Here is a 16,612-nt window from a genome sequence, read left to right as displayed (position 1 = left end):
ATGTCACTTTCAGCCTGCAGGGTGTGTGTTTGTGTGTGAGGCGGCAGGAGAAGGGGAAAGACATGTATATGCAGAAATAGAGAGAAACTGCACCTGGATGATGGTTGGGTGAGATCTTGTGGGCTAATTCTATTGTTAAAGATATTAGGTCTTTTCTTTTAGGGGGAGGAGGTCAAATCGCTTAAGCAAGTATCACACCGGAAATGACTCATATATTCATCAGTGCACACTTAAGAATAGACAGGCCACCAAGCAGCAAAGGAATCGGATATGAAATCCCACCTGAATCTGCTTAGCAGTTGAAGTGTGTGAAAGTCTGGAAATGCCTGAGTTGGTGCACTGAGGAAATGGTGGCAGGGTGGGCGGACCCTCAGAAGATTTAGGAACCATCCAGTCCTCTTTGTCAATTGGACAAAAAGAAATAAACTGCCAAAAATGAGAAAACTTGTACCTTTCCTGTAGGTGAGGCTGACTTTATAGGCAGGCAACCTATGCAATCATACAGTGCCCTACACTCACTGGGGCCCTGTGCTTGGTTTAATGCTCCGGTTTTGCCGTCTTGAAATAATGAATAATTTTTAAACAGGGGTCCTGCCCTAGGCCCGCAATTTATGTAGCGAGTGCTTCTTGCAAAGTTGTTCTGAGGGTTAAGTGCATTAATACACAGAAAATGTATGAAATACTTCTAAGCACCATAATCTCTCAGTAATGTTATTTATTGTTGTTGCTTATTATTATTAGATATGCTCCAGAAATACCGGGAAAGGAGGCAATGACCCCAGCCCATGCAAGCATACTAACCTCATAACCACCTGCCCAAGATAGATGAGCACTTAGTGTGTCCCAAATGCCAGGGTCAGTTTTGATGACCATCTAGCTATTTCGGAAGAGTAAATGTGGGCCATTCTTAGCAAGTAACCACAACAGCAACAAAAACACCCAGCTCTCAGGAAGTGGGAGCTCACGTACTAAGCTTTGTACTAGAATCATGGAAAAAATAGAAGGCTCTTATTATTTAACACTACTGAGCACCCTGCAGTTCACATTTACTCTCCACAGCAACCCTAGGGGAGTTGCCCAAAGTCACACACACTTGTGGAATATGGCCGATTCCACCATACCCTGATGCCACCACAGGAAATCGTCCCTGCTGTCAAGGAGCCTCCAGTCAAATCTGTTAGACCAGGATCCCTACCCACCGCATCTCACTGCTCCGCCACACGATCTGAACACACACACAGACCCCCAAAGTGAAAAGCACCCATACAGGAAAATAACTGCGTAGAAATATAGCATAAAATGCACCTATTCAGGCTATGAGGAAACAGCTAGGGGGTCAGAGTTATGTGGGGTTAATTAGAAAAGACTTTCTGGGGAGCAGAGCTGTAAGCTGCATTTTAAAAGACAAAAATGACCAATATAAAGGAAGAGGAGCGAGCCAGGCATTCTCTGAAGAGGATGTCATGGGCAGAGGCACAGAGGCAAGAATTAGCACGCTGTAGACAGGAGACGACAAGTAGATTTGTTTGACTGAGACAAAGTTTAAGCAGGCCAGAAGAATCATTCATGCGCAAAAATATTTAAGGACTCAACTGTGCGTGCTTATCTGTGAAAGTCGTCTCTCCCTGAGTGGGACCATGAGCTTCTACTGAGGCGGCTTGAAAATAATACTGGGAACCATTGCACGGTCGTTTCAATTCCTTAATAGTTTTCTCCCAATGGGACCATTCATTCTCCTTGTCTTTGGGCGGCTCTGAATTCTAGCATCACTCACTCCCTTGGGTCTATAGACCCGAAGAGAAGAAAAATCACACAGCTTTCTATTTCCCTGAGTACGGAATACAATTTTAGTTTATAGTTGAAATGTATTATTGTGTGTTTTCTGACATTCTTTCCCAAAAGAAGACCACAGCTATTTGCACTGGAAGAATATTTTGCAGTTCAACATGTGGAAACTCATGTTGATAAGATTCTTTAATGCGTTACTGGAGAAATGTGTTTGCTTTGCTGCCTGTTATTTTTATAGACCATTTATTTGCGATAGCAAGAGCTTTAAACAATAAACATAAATGAACACAATCCCAATGCCTCAGAATCTCCTCTGGGGAGGAAGTGGGTCTGATGTTAAGCCATACCAGATGGATGGAATGATCGGAATTCTGGGTCTGGCTCCTGGTGTCAACATGTCTCGGTTATGTTTATTCTCTGTGCCTCAGTTTCTCTACCTATATTAAATAGAGATAGCCATTTTTCACTTCACAGTAAATGCTTATAAAATACATTCAAAGTCTTAATAAGTGCAAATATAAATAAATAAGATAAATAAGTATATAAATATAGGCTTGAAAGTACTCCCTCCTATTTATGGTAAAAATACAAAATCTCTGTGACGGCATGAAAAAAGTCCCCAGAATAGAGCATTGACCTCAGCCCTCTTAGAGGGCGAACAAAATGACACTGAAAATTGTACTCATTTGTATGTGACCCAGGTCTGAGGGAGCGCTTCCCAGCTCTGGTTTTTGAATTACTCCCCCAGCGTCTGAAGATGCATATATTGCTGTAGAACAGTGCTTCTCAAATTATCTATGCTGAATGGGCCAGGTTTTTTTTCTCCCAAATTTCAAATCTGTCAAAGACTGCCACTTTTGTCAAATACAACAAGAATGAATTCATAGAAAAATTTAAAATGTAGACACACAAAATAAAAGCTTAAATGTATTTGCAGATTCAACAGACATAAAATTACTCTGTCAAATTCTATATGTTTCTAAACATTCCCAATTTGTGTTCAGCTCATTGCTGAACAACGAATGAACAATTCAGAGTTTGGCACTAAGGTGTGGAACAACCATGCTTTGAGCAGCATGGCTCTCAAGCACCCTTTCCAAACTCTATTTCCATCATTTTTTTCCTGTGCCCTTCCTCCAAAACTCTTCTTCTTCTTCTTCTTCTTCTTCTTTTTTTTTTTTTTGCTGAGGAAGATTCGCCCTGAGCTAACATCCATTGCCAATCTTCCTCCACTTTATATGTTGGTTGCCGCCACAGTATGGCTGATGAGTGGCATAGGTCCATGCTGGGGATGCGAACCCAGACTGATGAAGCACAGCATGCCAAATGTAACCACTAGGCCACAGGGCCGGCTCCAACTGAAACTCTTCTTAACTCTAATAGTGTGACTATGCATGGAGAAGTTCACAGTTAGTGCTAGGAGGCTTAGAGACAGCATCTTCTCAGCCTTTTTCTCTGTTTCAGGTCCAGAGATGCGTCTGAGCAGTTCCTTAATCACTGGGAATTGGCATAAAATAATCTAGGCTTGCCCAAACAACTCCAAAATTGTGCACCACTCCTGGGCTCTCTCGAGGATTCCTGAGATGTGCAGTGGCTGTGCTTAGTCAAAAGTTAAACACACATCTGAGGGAAATGCTAGGTCCTCCATGGCCCAATTTCTGATCCAGAGCCAGTGGGACTCAAGTGAGTCAGGACTCCAGAAGTCCTTCCTTCTTCCCACCCTTTGTCGTTAGAGACCTCTGCCACCTGGATTAACGACCTCTGCCTCCTCAAAAAATGCTTCCAATCAGCCATCCTTATCCTTTGGCAACATTTTTCTCTAATGACTGCATTCCTGTGATATCAGATAACTAGAAAATAAAGAACAGCCAATGGGTATCAGTCTTTATGACTTTAGGACTGAAAAGAAATAAATTCCTGGAACTTCAAGCTCCACCCCCTCCCTCCCCCCGTGACTTAATGATGCAAGATTCCCACTCCTTACTCTTGCTTCTTCATGGAGCTACAATTAAATTAAGGATTGTTTATCCAGAGTCTAAGAGCGAGGGAGACCCAGAAACTCCCAGAAAAGGTATGAGAAAGCATGTGCGTATGTGAATCTTCCTGTAAAATGGGGCCTTCATTTTAATCAGATTTTCAAGAGTTGCATACAACTCTTGAAAAAAAAGTTTCAAATCTCTTATTTAAGCAATCCTAAATGGAAGAGTAGCTCCCTTTCAGCCTCGGTTCTCTACAGTGTTAGCCTCCAGCCTTAGGTAAGGTTTCCTCTTCATCTAGACACCGTGTTTTCCAAATTACAAGTTGTGATCTGTACAGTGAATCACTCTGGGCATTAAAAAATTAGAATAGAATGAAATAATCACCAGGGCTTCACATGTACTAAGGACGAGTACTATTTCATGACACTTTTGTCATGTGTGTTTACCAGATTTTGAGGTAAAATGTACTTCTTACGTGAGTGGGGCCAAAAAGGTTTGAAAGCTACTGAAGTAGACTTTAGTTCTCAGGCTTGAGTGTAATACAAGAATCACCTGGGCAGTGAATTAAAACGCAGATTCCCAGGCTCTGTCCACAGAACCTGCTTATTAGAAATCTGCAGGTACACAAGCTCCTCAGGTGACCCTGATGGCGGTAGGCTGTGGGCACATTCAGATCAACACTCATCTGGAAGCACAGACTGAGAACAAAGGCATGGGAGTCACACAGACCGGGGTGGAAAGACCAGCTCAGGCGCGTTAAGGATGTTGGCAAATTACTCCGTGAGCCGGGCATTGAATATCCTATCACACAGAAGAGTTGTGAGGATTACAGGAAATAACGTGTAGACAGCATCCATTACATAATGTACAAGGCCTACTGTAAAATGAAAATGCAGATCCCCTTGTTCAAAAATTATTCAGAATTTCCAGATGGCGACAGCAGAGCATAAGCCAAGCACAGGGTCTTTCTGAGCCCAGCGTGTTGTACAACTAAACACACAGGTGCACACGTATGAAGCCAGCCCTCTGTGTGTAAAGCATCTAATACCGTGCTTAACATATAGAAAACACTCAAAAAGAGGCAGCTTTATCTAGCTAGAGCACATTTAAGTATAAATATAAGGCATCTTATATAAAAACATTTTGAACAAAGCACTCCGCTATAAATAGACCAAGGTATAATTAACATGTGCTTAAGCTAGCTGTTATGACAATGATATGAGTTGATGTGAACTTTCTTAATTAGATTCCAGGATGCTTTGTCCTACAGTTTGGTTGTTTGAAAGAAGAACCAGTGTACAAATTCAGACACGTCCTGGATGTGCCACCTCCATCAGTGCCCTCCAGCAGGGGCCACAGTCAGCCAAGACACCACCACTTTCAGGTACAGCGCCCTGAGTGCAAGGGGAGAGCAACCTCCTGCCCCCTCCCCTCTATCGAAGCCTCCCAGCAACTTCTCAGCAGCCAGATGAAAGCCCACTCCCTTGATCAGTCAGTACAAGTTAAATAAAGCACTTTCAAGATTTAAGAGTCATTCTCAGAACTTCACAGGAAGTAGAAATCAATTACTATCAACATTGGTTTAGAGATGAAAAAATAACGCTCAGGAAAACTCACTCACAACCTCTGGGTGACTTATCTACATAATTCAGTTGGTACCTCCATGCCCCCAACTTGCCAGATTACATTCCCACCAAGGCCGCTTGTTTCTGATCCACCCCCAATGAAATTAAATACATTTCTACTTCAATGCCTTAACCTCAGATGGTTTCAAAACCAAATTTTGCATCTTTGTTCCGCACAGTGGCTTCTTTTCCTGACTTTCCATTTTGTTTCAGTATCCTAGACCACGTCTTTGGAATGTTCTGTAGTTTAGCCCTACATACACGTATTCCACCTGACACAAATTGTTTTATGGTTATGTGTGTGCTCCTCTATCTCTCCTACTGGATTCAAGTGCCCAGAGGGCAGAAACTGTGATTCGTTCTTTTATGCATGCCCTGTCAGCGTAAAAAAGTCCATCCTCCATCTCCTTAGTGATAGAGGGTAGAGGGCGCTTGCACAGGCCCTGACTATACTCCAGCACCAATTGGCATCTCTACCTCTTCTTGATTGTTGCTTATTGGGTTTGCCAAGTAAAGCTCCAGTCGTCTGGTGACTGCAATGTCAAATGGCCTCAATGCTTGGGACCCATGACAAATGTCACAACTGTCAATTGTGTTCCCGATAAAAATATTTGCCTGGGATGGAGTTGAGGTGTGTAGAGGATTCCTACTTATTCCATTGGGTAACAAGGTAACGTTTAATTTGAAAGTACTTAAAACTTTAAATCATTCTTATAGGGCTTTTTAGATGTCTGGGACTACTTCTCAGGGATGTCAGTCAGTCAAGAGACTTAAGAAGAGTCTATCAGTCAATCTAATGTGGTAGGTCAAGTTCTGATACACTATTTCAAGGCACAGTTCCTGACGTCAAGCATCTTAAAATGGAGTTCAGGAAATTGTCTATGAAATTAGAAACAAACCACAGAGTACTAATGTTGTGTAACTGGTTATAAATTTCGGAAATGGTTATAAAGTTATAAGATTAGTGTGTGCATGAATGGTTGAAAGAAGTCTTCACGGAGGAGGCCCTGGGCTTGAACTTCGAAGGAGAAAAGAGAAGACGGGGGAAACACCAAAAAGTAAATGAGGCAAGCCTGATTTTAGAATGTATGGAGGATTAGTATGAAAATCAGGCTATCTAGAGATAGGAGTTTATATTTAGGAATAGAAGATATTCAAGTTTGTATATTTAGGTAAGCTTGGAGCATTAAAATCTTAGAATGGTGAAAGGAAGTTAAACTTAATCTGATAGGCAATAGAAAACAATTACAAACTCTTTTCAAGGAAGTGACAGGAAGAGTATGGGCATGATAACCTGTCATTGGTACATCTGATGATTTGGGGGGATGAGAATTGTGAGGTGGGGAGGGAAGTGGAGGTTTTGCCATAATCCACACGTGAGATGATGAGAGCAGTAGAAGTAGGAGTAGAGTGGAGGGGGAAAAAAAAGAGGAAGGAATCTGAGAATCGTTGAAAAGACTTAGTTCACTCCACAAGTATCCACTGAGTGCCTGATAAGTGCAGGAGCTTCTGCTGTGCCCTGGGAAATCAATGGTGAACAAGGTACGCATGACCCTGTCCTCCCAGAGTTTGCCTTCTAGTGAGGGAGGCAGACAATTAAAAAAGCAGGCAATCACAGTACACCATTATAGGGATTCTCCATGGAGATCCATGGAAGATTCTCCATGAAAGATTCTCCATGGACACATACAGAATGACTCCCAACTTTAATGCATCATGGGCAGGGGTGGAGAGCCAGGGAAGATATCTAAATAAAATGACATCTAATACAGGAGGATAGAGTTGGAGAAAGAAAAGCATTCTAGGCTGAGGAAATCACATGTGATAAAATGGAAAATAATGTCACACACCCAACACAATACACACAGAAAACAAACATACCTTTAGACACATCTCTCAATCTTCCAATTGACAAATGACAGAAACTTGGATTTAAGTCTTCTTTTTGGACTTGAAGATAATGGACACTGATAAGGTTTGTATTCCTGCCTTTTGCTCTCGAAATATATAGTCTCAAAGTACAGCAGGAAGGTGTTAAGATCCTTGCTCAAGGGGGCCGGCCCTGTGGCCAAGTGGTTAAGTTAACTCACTCCACTTTGGCGGCCCAGGATTTCTCTGGTTCGGATCCTGGGTGCGGACATGGCACCGCTCATCAAGCCATGCTGAGGCGGCATCCCACATGCCACAACTAGAAGGACCCACAACTAAAAATATGCAACCATGTACTGGAGGGTCTTGGGGAGAAAAAGGAAAAATAAAATCTTTAAAAAAAAGAGAGATCCTTGCTCGAGGCAGCTGCTGGCTGAAACAAGGGCATGATGCTCTTCAAAATATGTATAGAGACAAGTGAGGGTTTGGAGAACAATACATGCCTGGTTTTTATATCTATATATATATACTCTGTTATATATTAAAGGCTAGATACCCAAATAATTTCTGTGGTTACAAAGACCCATTTGCAAGGGCAGAGGGGAAGATGGAGGCACCAGCCTGTGCATTCACGAGCAAAGTGATGGTGGGGCAGATGAAGCAAGCTCATGGGCCACTAGAATTGATGATGGCGTTCTTCTTTAATAAAGGGAATATACAGGAGAGAAGCAGATTCTAGGGGGAAGGTAGCAAGTTCAGTCGTTATCACAATGAGTCTGAGCTATCTACGGGACATCCAGTTGGAGATATTCAAGCTGCAGGTGAATCTGGAGCTCAGAGGAAAGGTCAAGACAGCCTGTATAATGAATACTTTCTTTAGAAGGAAAAAAAGGATCTGAAGCAAATATTGGAAAATGTTAACATCCATTGAGTTTTCACTTATTTTTTATTTATTTATTTTTTGATTGGCATGTGAGCTAACATCCGTTGCCAATCTTTTTTGTTTTTCCTTCTTCTTCTCCCCAAAGCCTCCCAGTACATAGTCATATATTCTAGCTGTGAGTGAATTTAACCACTTGGTCACGGGCCGGCCCCAACATCTCTTAAGTTTTATTTGTGGAGATACAGGAGTTTGAATTACCCACAGAACCATTTTCTTCAGCTAGTATTTTTGCAGAATTATCTTGTTATTAAATGAAATATTGCAAACATAAAAAAAATTAAGGGAATCATTTAACCAACATACCTATCAATCATCTGCAGCCCTAAGCCTTTGAATCAATTTACCCAGAAACCACAAAGGCCTGCAGACAAAAACCCCGCTCATCCTTTTGTCTCCCATCTCTTGCCCCATCCTCTCTTCCTCACCACCTTTCTGCTTCTCCTTTCCATTTTGTCATGCCCTTGTCTCTATCTTACCTTCCTTTTTCTTTCATCATCTCTGTCTAGTGTAGACCTTAAAAGACATTACCTTTCCCTTCAACACGATTAAGTTCACCACATCTCTGATGGAGCCTGAGAAAACGATGTGACCAATCTCCACAGAACTCATATACCCAGGTACTTCTTCTTTCCACCCTAAAGAGCCTCTGAAATACTCCCAGTATTTACAGTAGAGTATACTCTCATACCAACCATATTCCCCGTAGAAAACACTGCACTCCAGACCAACCGGGTATCATTCTGTAGCTTTCTTGCTGTGTTCTTATACTCGTCTTGCTCTTGCACTTCTGCTCATCTCTTAATTTCCTCCTTAGCTTCGAACCTGCATTAAGTCACTCACTGTGGTCATAGGAGAGCAAACATTATTGTCAATGTCGAATCCCTCAACATCTAAAACTCTGGGGTAAATATTTTAATCCCCTTTGGCGATTTGGTGTGACCCAGCACCTGAGCACCCAATCTGGAGGTTTACATTTTTATGCCTGTTCAACTTTTAAATCATTTTTCCTGATTCTTCTATCCTAACTAACCTTAAATATCCAACTCCTTCCTGAAAATCTTCTCTGACTATTATAACTCACTCTATTATTTCCCTTTCCCCAGTGACCATAGCATTACTGTTAAGCCAACACAATATGAATTAACATAATCATTTACTTGCTTGTGTTGTGATTAAGTTATTTCACCTGAGACTTTCATTTCCCTTTCAGGTCCTAGCACAGTGCTAATCAAATTGCAGTTTGGTTGAAATAAATATTAATCCATCTTTAGGTCTATGTTGAGAGTGGAGAGAAGAAAAGCCAGGTATGATAAAGGTCAGCTAGAATGTCAGCAATTTTTTATGTGGGCACTAGGGAGAGACAGGACCAGTGCTGTGTCCCCATGAGCCTACTCATCCATATCACTGCTGCTGCATAGCTTGGAGTGTCACTGGCATATGTATCCTGGGTCATTTAGTCCTTGGAAAGGATGTCAACTGAGACACAAAAAGGGCAGGGTAGGTGCCCATGTACGTCCACCCTGCAGTTTCTCATAAATTTAATGTTCCCAGTTTTACAATCATCTCCCAAGAGGTATTCATTTCTCACATCATAAACTGTTATAAAACATGCAAGTAGCCGTATCTTTTTCCTAATGAAATTTATTTTTATGCTTTCCCTGAGGCTTCATGATGACTTCAGTGAGAGCAAATGTTAACTCAAGTGTAAGAGGAGGAACTGTAGATAGTCCAGCTGCCTATTTAGGAAGGAGTGAGGGGTGGGGTTTATGTAAGTAGGATAGATATTAGATAGATGGATAGATAGATAGATAGAGTGTAATTCATTGAGCATTTACGCTGTACCAGGTCCTGTGTTAAATCCACTTCAAAGACTATCCCATGAAGTAGATGTGCTTCCCTCTCTCTATTCTGAAGGTGGTGAACCTGAGAATAATAGAGGCTAAGCAATTTGCTCAAGGTCAACATCTAGAAAGTCACAGTGTCAGGATTTGATGCCAGACAGTCTGTTCCAGAGCCCATGTTCTTAACCCTTAATGCTTAATGTTCTTCTAGATGTCAAGAGGAAGTTCAAGTCTACTGAACTCTTTCTATATTGTTACTTTATCTTTGTTGAAATACCTGAGAAGTTCTTTCTCAAGGACATTGCATGGTAAATTTGGGCCCTAGAGAGGACTGTGAAGAAATGATCTCTAACATCTCCTCCAACTGTAAGATTATCCTAAACACTTACTGCGTGGGGAAACCAAGTTTCATAAGTACTTAAGTTTAAAACTGAGAAAAAGATGAAAATCCCTCTGGGATTATTTTTTAAGTACTAAGCAGTTAGAATTGTATTCAAAATACCTGACAAAATGGCACAGAGAAATCAGTGTGTTCAAAAGATTGTTTTAACCGTATCCCTTTCCACCCTCCGCTAACACCCAGCTAATTTCTCTTTCTCCTTCAAAATCTCTGCTCAAGGCTGGTCTTCTTCAGGAATCCCTCTCTGGCTTGTCCCACCCAGGAGGCCCTCCTCTATGTCCATTCAATGTGTGCTATTGTCACAGGATTTATGATGCTGTCCTTTAATCATTGATTTTCTTATTAGTCTCTCCTGCTGAACTGCACGTGTCTTAGGGATTGTGACCGTGTCATCATTGTATAGTTGTTTCTAGTCTAGTGCATGGCACTAAAAAGAAACTTAGTATATGTTAATAATGAATTAATAAATAAGCCATAACAACATAGAGTCTATACATCTGGGAGAAGGACACGGATCTTGCTGTAGAGAGCTTCTGGCTAAAGCAACCGTACAAGTTTCCGAAGTGTGAACAGCAACAGCTTGTGCAAGAGCTGAGGGCAATCAGAGAAATTCCCAATTTGCAAACGCTTATGGTTTTCAGGGCAGAAGACCTCAGAGAGTGATTATTCTCACTTGTCATTTCAAGTACAAAAAATATCACCAGATTCCCAGGGCCTCCCGCTGTTGACAAGCACTAGTGAACAGCTCCTCTCTGAGTCTTCTCGCCTGCTGAAGGGGTCCAAGGACAGACAGGTTTGGGAAAGGAACATGGTCTTGCTTTTCTCTGAGCCCTTGTATAAGGTTTTCTTGCCACATATTTTTCCGCAGAGACATTTTAGTCCAAGGTCATATGAATGACATTGCTGGATGCAGAACTCAGATTTCCTGGCCCCCAGGCAGCTATCTTCATACCAGTTGATTCTAACTCATTCTTCAAAATGAGCTCAAGCCTTACCTCCTTCAGGAAGCGTACAGTGACCTGCTCCACGGTCACATTTAAATGCCCTCCTCTGTGCTCTCAGTGCCCCACGCAAGCTTCTATAATTGCACTTATTGGCCATGTCAGAAGAAGGCGTGATTGACTTGTCTGTTTTCCCCTACCAGGCTGGGAGCCATAGAGGGTTAGAACCATGCCCCATATTCTAGCGCCCAGAGCCGTACCACACAAATAGACCTTGCATCGCTTCTCTTCCTGTTCTTCCTGGGGCAGGGTTGGGGGAGTGAATATCCTTTGAGATCCCTCCTTGTTTTAATGATCTGTGCTTTTGGTGAGGTCTGGGTTTGCACATTCCACTGCTGCAGGCAACAGAGAGAAAGATTTTAGTGTTGCTTGACCCTGTTAAGACAAAGACTGATGATGACGACAGCCTAAATAAACTCCAAGAGCCCTTCCAGCTCCAAAACTCGAAAATGAAATTTCATTAGATGCCACCTTCCTTTCTCCCTCCTGCAGAGCCCTGTCCCTCTGCCCAACATACCTTAGAGAAAACACGGTTGCCCTGAGCTGAGCAGCCATCTGAAGGCTGATGTTATAAACACTCCCTGGGACTTAATAACATTTGGGAGGGCTGAACTGCTGTCGATTCAAAGACAATCCAGCTGCTATCCTGGGATGAAGGATCACAGGGAGAAGATGTTGCAACAATTATTATAGATTTTACCGGTAGTGGCTTTTGACAGACTAGAATCAAAACAATAATTGGTGAAGACGTCTTAGAGGTCACCAATGAATAGGAGAAAGCTCTCTGGCTTTCTATAATAGCAGGCTCTGCCTGAACTAGATAATAACCTTGAGGAAGGTAGCTTGAAAGGTGAATTCATGTGGGGAGAAAGTCTGGGAACACCTCTAAATGGCAGCTTATAGCCTTTCAGAAACCAGTGCAATAATGGGAGCAAAGTGTTTCTCTTTAAAAGACTCTTTGCTACCAATTAAGGTAGCCAAATAACTGCACCCCTGTTTTATCAAGAAATAAACCTCCTAAATTAACAAACAAGCCAAAGTCATTAGCGAGTATTCTCAGTACTGCACATAAGGTTCTTAGTGGAGTAGAGAGGATAGAGAAGTTAGCTTTTCCTTCCTGGCTGCAAATGACCTTAAAGGCACTGTTAAATAATAAATGTCCATTAACTAGTCTTGAAATAATTGCATTTAAACCAATTTTATGATCATACAGAACCACGTATTACATCATAGTGCAGCAAGAGAAAAGTGCTCTGTATTGCAGATAGTAGCCAATAATAGAAGCCATCTTGTGAGGAGGATTAACTTTTAGGGCATTAAAAGACCCCAAGAGCCCCCAAAATATGGTCTCACCAGCCTATGGCATCAATCTCCTCTTCTCCCATCAAGAGATGATCCTGGAACCACAAATGGAGGTTTTTCCAATCAGGTTTTCATCACCTTAGAAGGTAGAGGAAATCTGCTATTATTTATTGACACCCTAGGGTATCAAGGAAGTGAGCTGAAGAAATACAGGACGTCATTTTATCACTGGTAGGTCTTTTAGCATCTTCTCTTTGCACATCACTCACAACATTTATCATCATCATTATTACCTGAGTTTTTATGCACATATCGAGGTGTTCAGATACAGTGATGGCACTTCAGATGAAGAACTAGACAGAGAATCCCCACCCTTCTCCTTCACCTGTATACTCCAAGTCGAGAGAGAGAGAGAGATGGAGATTTTCTTCTCGAAATACAAAATTCCAATTTACGTTATTGGTATTCAGTGAGAGACTTCTTATGTTTCTCAGGAGAAACAGGGAAAAAAATCTTTAGGGAGAAACCTAGAATGTTCTAACACTATAGGCAGTCCTACGAAGAGTTCAAAGTGGAGAACTTATAGTAGGTATAAGCAAACAAGAACACAACTTTAAATATGTCAGCTGCCTTGGGGCTCAAAGTGGGTATAGAATGTGCTGTCTGCTATGTGATGCTTGACCTTAATGGATTAGCATTAGGGTAAATGTCTCCTGTGTGTCCCTGTTATTCCGTACCAGATAAAGATACACTAGACACAAAGAGTACAAATGCTTTGAAGGAAAATGTGTTCTTTGCTTTAATGAGGGTGGCCTTCCCACCTTAGGCAATAATTCCAAACCTGCCAGTACAGTCAGGGAAGGTGGGATAGTCAGCCAGGTGTCAAGCCAAGAAAATAAAATCTGTCAGTAGCTTTTCCTTCCGTACTTCAAGCTGCCCCCACCCCACGGCACCCTGACACACTTACAGAACAAGTTGTGGACTTGAACTTCTTAATCTTGACTGTAATTTCAAGGAAGGATCTCCCAAGAAAAACAGTGAAACACTGATAAACGGACGATGGGTCCAGCATTACTGATAAGGCAGCAACAGGAATGCCTGAGGTTTAGGCCATGTGTACATCAGGGCCTGAGCTGGCAAAGGAGAAGAATGGAAATGTTCCCCTCCTCCAGTCCCCCATGGTGTGCCCATACTACCTACCCACTGTGTTGAAAGGGAAGGGAACAAGCTGCACCTGCCCAGAACTGCTCCTTCCAAATTGGCAGAAGTTTCCATGGTGTCGTTAGTCTGCTGGAAGTACCTAAAATGGTTGTGACCACTCAACAGATCAGCACGTTCTTTGTATAACAGTAGCATAATTTGAGAAAGCTGTGAGGTACTCTTGGTTCTCTTCCTGCCAAGTACAGCTGATGGTTTGGTTGAAATCCTTGTGGTCATGGTTGCCAGGCATGGAGACAGCCTCGTACTTCTGACTCCTAGTCTGTTTCTCACAGGAAGTTCTTAGGATGATTATTCAATTTAACTAGGGAGCTTTTTCAAAATACCTTTTTCACTGCATAGATTCTGATTCAGTGTACTTTGAAAAATCTAGGGGACCATGATATACCTCCCAGATTAAGAACCATCTAACATCCAGGAAGATATCATCAGTCTTGAGTAAGAAGTGACCCAGGACAGAGTCAATGAGGACAGGTATGAGGACTAGCAGTTGCTTAACCTCAGCACCTCAGTGTTCATATCTCTAAAATGGAGATTGTTATGGTACCTGTCTCATGGGGTTGCTAAGAGCATTAAATGAATGAATCAATGCAAGGCATAGAATACAGTGCCTGGCAGCTGTATATTCTTGATAAATATTAGCTGTTGTTGTCTTGTCTGGATCTGAAGCTGCCTAAGTAGAAATTGGAGAATGCAGCAAAGCTGCTTGAATGGGACCTGCCTGAAACGGGGCTGGGGAAAATACAACGAAAACAAAATTCCTAGCTCCTTTAAAAGTCCGGAGAAGAGCTGGATATTCTTCTATGGTCAATCTTTGAGAGTTAGTATTTTATTAATTCACATTAAAAGGGTCAACTTAAGACAGGATCATTTAACATCCATAACTTATCAATTTATGTCATCCAAAGGAACGAGGATTTGTTCCCTGTAATTCAGATTATACTTGAAAGCCCCTGATTTAAAGAAAATTCTTAATAAAAACTGAAAAATTATCAGCATTAATATTTAAATTCTAACTTAGAATTCAGGTCAGAGCAGTGTATTTGTTGTCCATTACTGTGTAACAGATAACCACAACCTTACTGACTTAAAAACACACACCTATTATCTTCTGGTTTCTGTGGGCTGAGAATTCAGGCACAGCTTGCCTGGGTCCTGTGTTCCCAAGTCTCTTACACTGAGATTGATTGAGCTGTCTGCCAGAGCTGAGGTCTTACATGAAGGCTCAAGTGGGGAAGGATCTGCTTCTAAGTTCTTGTGGTTGTGGACAGGATTCAGTTCCTTGCTAGCTTGGGCCAAGGCCACTCTCTCCATCTCTTGCCATTTGGACCTCTCAACATGGCAGCTTTCTTCATTAAAGCCAGAAAGGGAGAGTCTGCTAGAAAGACGAAGTCACTATCTTACGTAACTTGATCATAGGAGGACATCCCATCATTTTTGCTATTCTCTGTTGGCTAGAAGTAGGTCACAAATCCCACTAACATTCAAGGGGAGATTACACATGAGTATGAAGACCAGGAAGCAGGGATCATTAAGGTCCATCTTAGAGTTGGCCTGCCATAGAAGCATTTCCCAAACCAAGTTCACTGAAACACTACTGTGTCTCAAAACATTCACTCTTGAGCTAGAAAACAAGGTAAATTGGACCAACGCTAGTGATTCCTTTTAATCTAGATGTTCTCAGAAAGAGAAATGCAAAATATACTTTTATAGGATGACCCCAAATATTATGTAATAATCTGCCATACCCAAGAAGACTTTCCTTGAAAGACTAATGCTGATATAAGAATGCAAAATGTTCTCCCTCCATATTGATGCATAAGCAGCATTGATTTCAGGTTGATCCATGTCATTTATTCAATGACTGTTGCTCTATGTTATGTATCTTGTCTTACAATTTCAACATAAATTAATATTTAATGTTTCTTATATATTAAATATTTATACTACACAAACTCATTCTCCACAGATCTGTGGCTCAAAGAAGAATGTTTTCAAACAAAAAGAAGAGTCTCGAGATTCTCAAACTGTGCCATAATCAAATAATCAAAAGTTAGAACCATCAAATGAAGGTTATACTTTTGCTTTCTAAAAGTTCCTAGAAGAAAGCTGTCCAAAGTAAAACAATGAATTATTCTGGAATAATCTAAGTCGAGACTACCAAGATTTTGCAAATCTGCTATTTGGGCTCTTCTTTTCACTCTAACACACATGTACAACATGGGATTTTTGCAATGAAAGGAAAATATAGATTTAATGCTACACCTCACGTTGGGATTTTGATTCAACAAAGTCATTCCTACAATTACGACAATCTATGAAAAAAGACACAAGAACAGTTTTCAATGAAAATGTATTTTTTTGTGGGTGAGGAAGATTGGCCCTGAGTTAACCTCTGTTGCCAATCTTCCTCTTTTTACTTGAGGAAGATTGTCACTGAGCTAACATCTGTGCCAACTTTCCTCTATTTTTTGTATGTGGGATGCTGCCACAGCACAGCTTGATGAATGGTGTGTGTGTCCGCACCCAGGATCTGAACCCATGAACCCCAGGCCATGGAAGCAGAGTGCATGAACTTAACCACTATGCCACTGGGCCAGCCCCTGAAAATGTACTTTTTGATATCACATTTTATATTAACAGGTA

At 41.5% G+C, this 16,612-nt stretch overlaps 1 long non-coding RNA gene across 1 annotated transcript; it reads right to left on the bottom strand.

The window, feature by feature from the left end:
- Window positions 1–342: 342 nt before the first annotated feature.
- LOC139080635 (uncharacterized) lies at window positions 343–14,162 on the bottom strand. The gene is made up of 3 exons (XR_011535303.1): window positions 13,716–14,162; window positions 12,800–12,886; window positions 343–11,781 (listed from the first exon to the last, which is right to left on the bottom strand). It is a non-coding gene; the product is annotated as an uncharacterized lncRNA (long non-coding RNA).
- Between the last annotated feature and the right edge of the window lie 2,450 nt (window positions 14,163–16,612).

Source organism: Equus przewalskii, chromosome 31, assembly GCF_037783145.1.
Source record: "Equus przewalskii isolate Varuska chromosome 31, EquPr2, whole genome shotgun sequence".
Classification (NCBI taxonomy): domain Eukaryota; kingdom Metazoa; phylum Chordata; class Mammalia; order Perissodactyla; family Equidae; genus Equus; species Equus przewalskii.
This window is presented reverse-complemented; position numbering and strand designations above follow the sequence as displayed.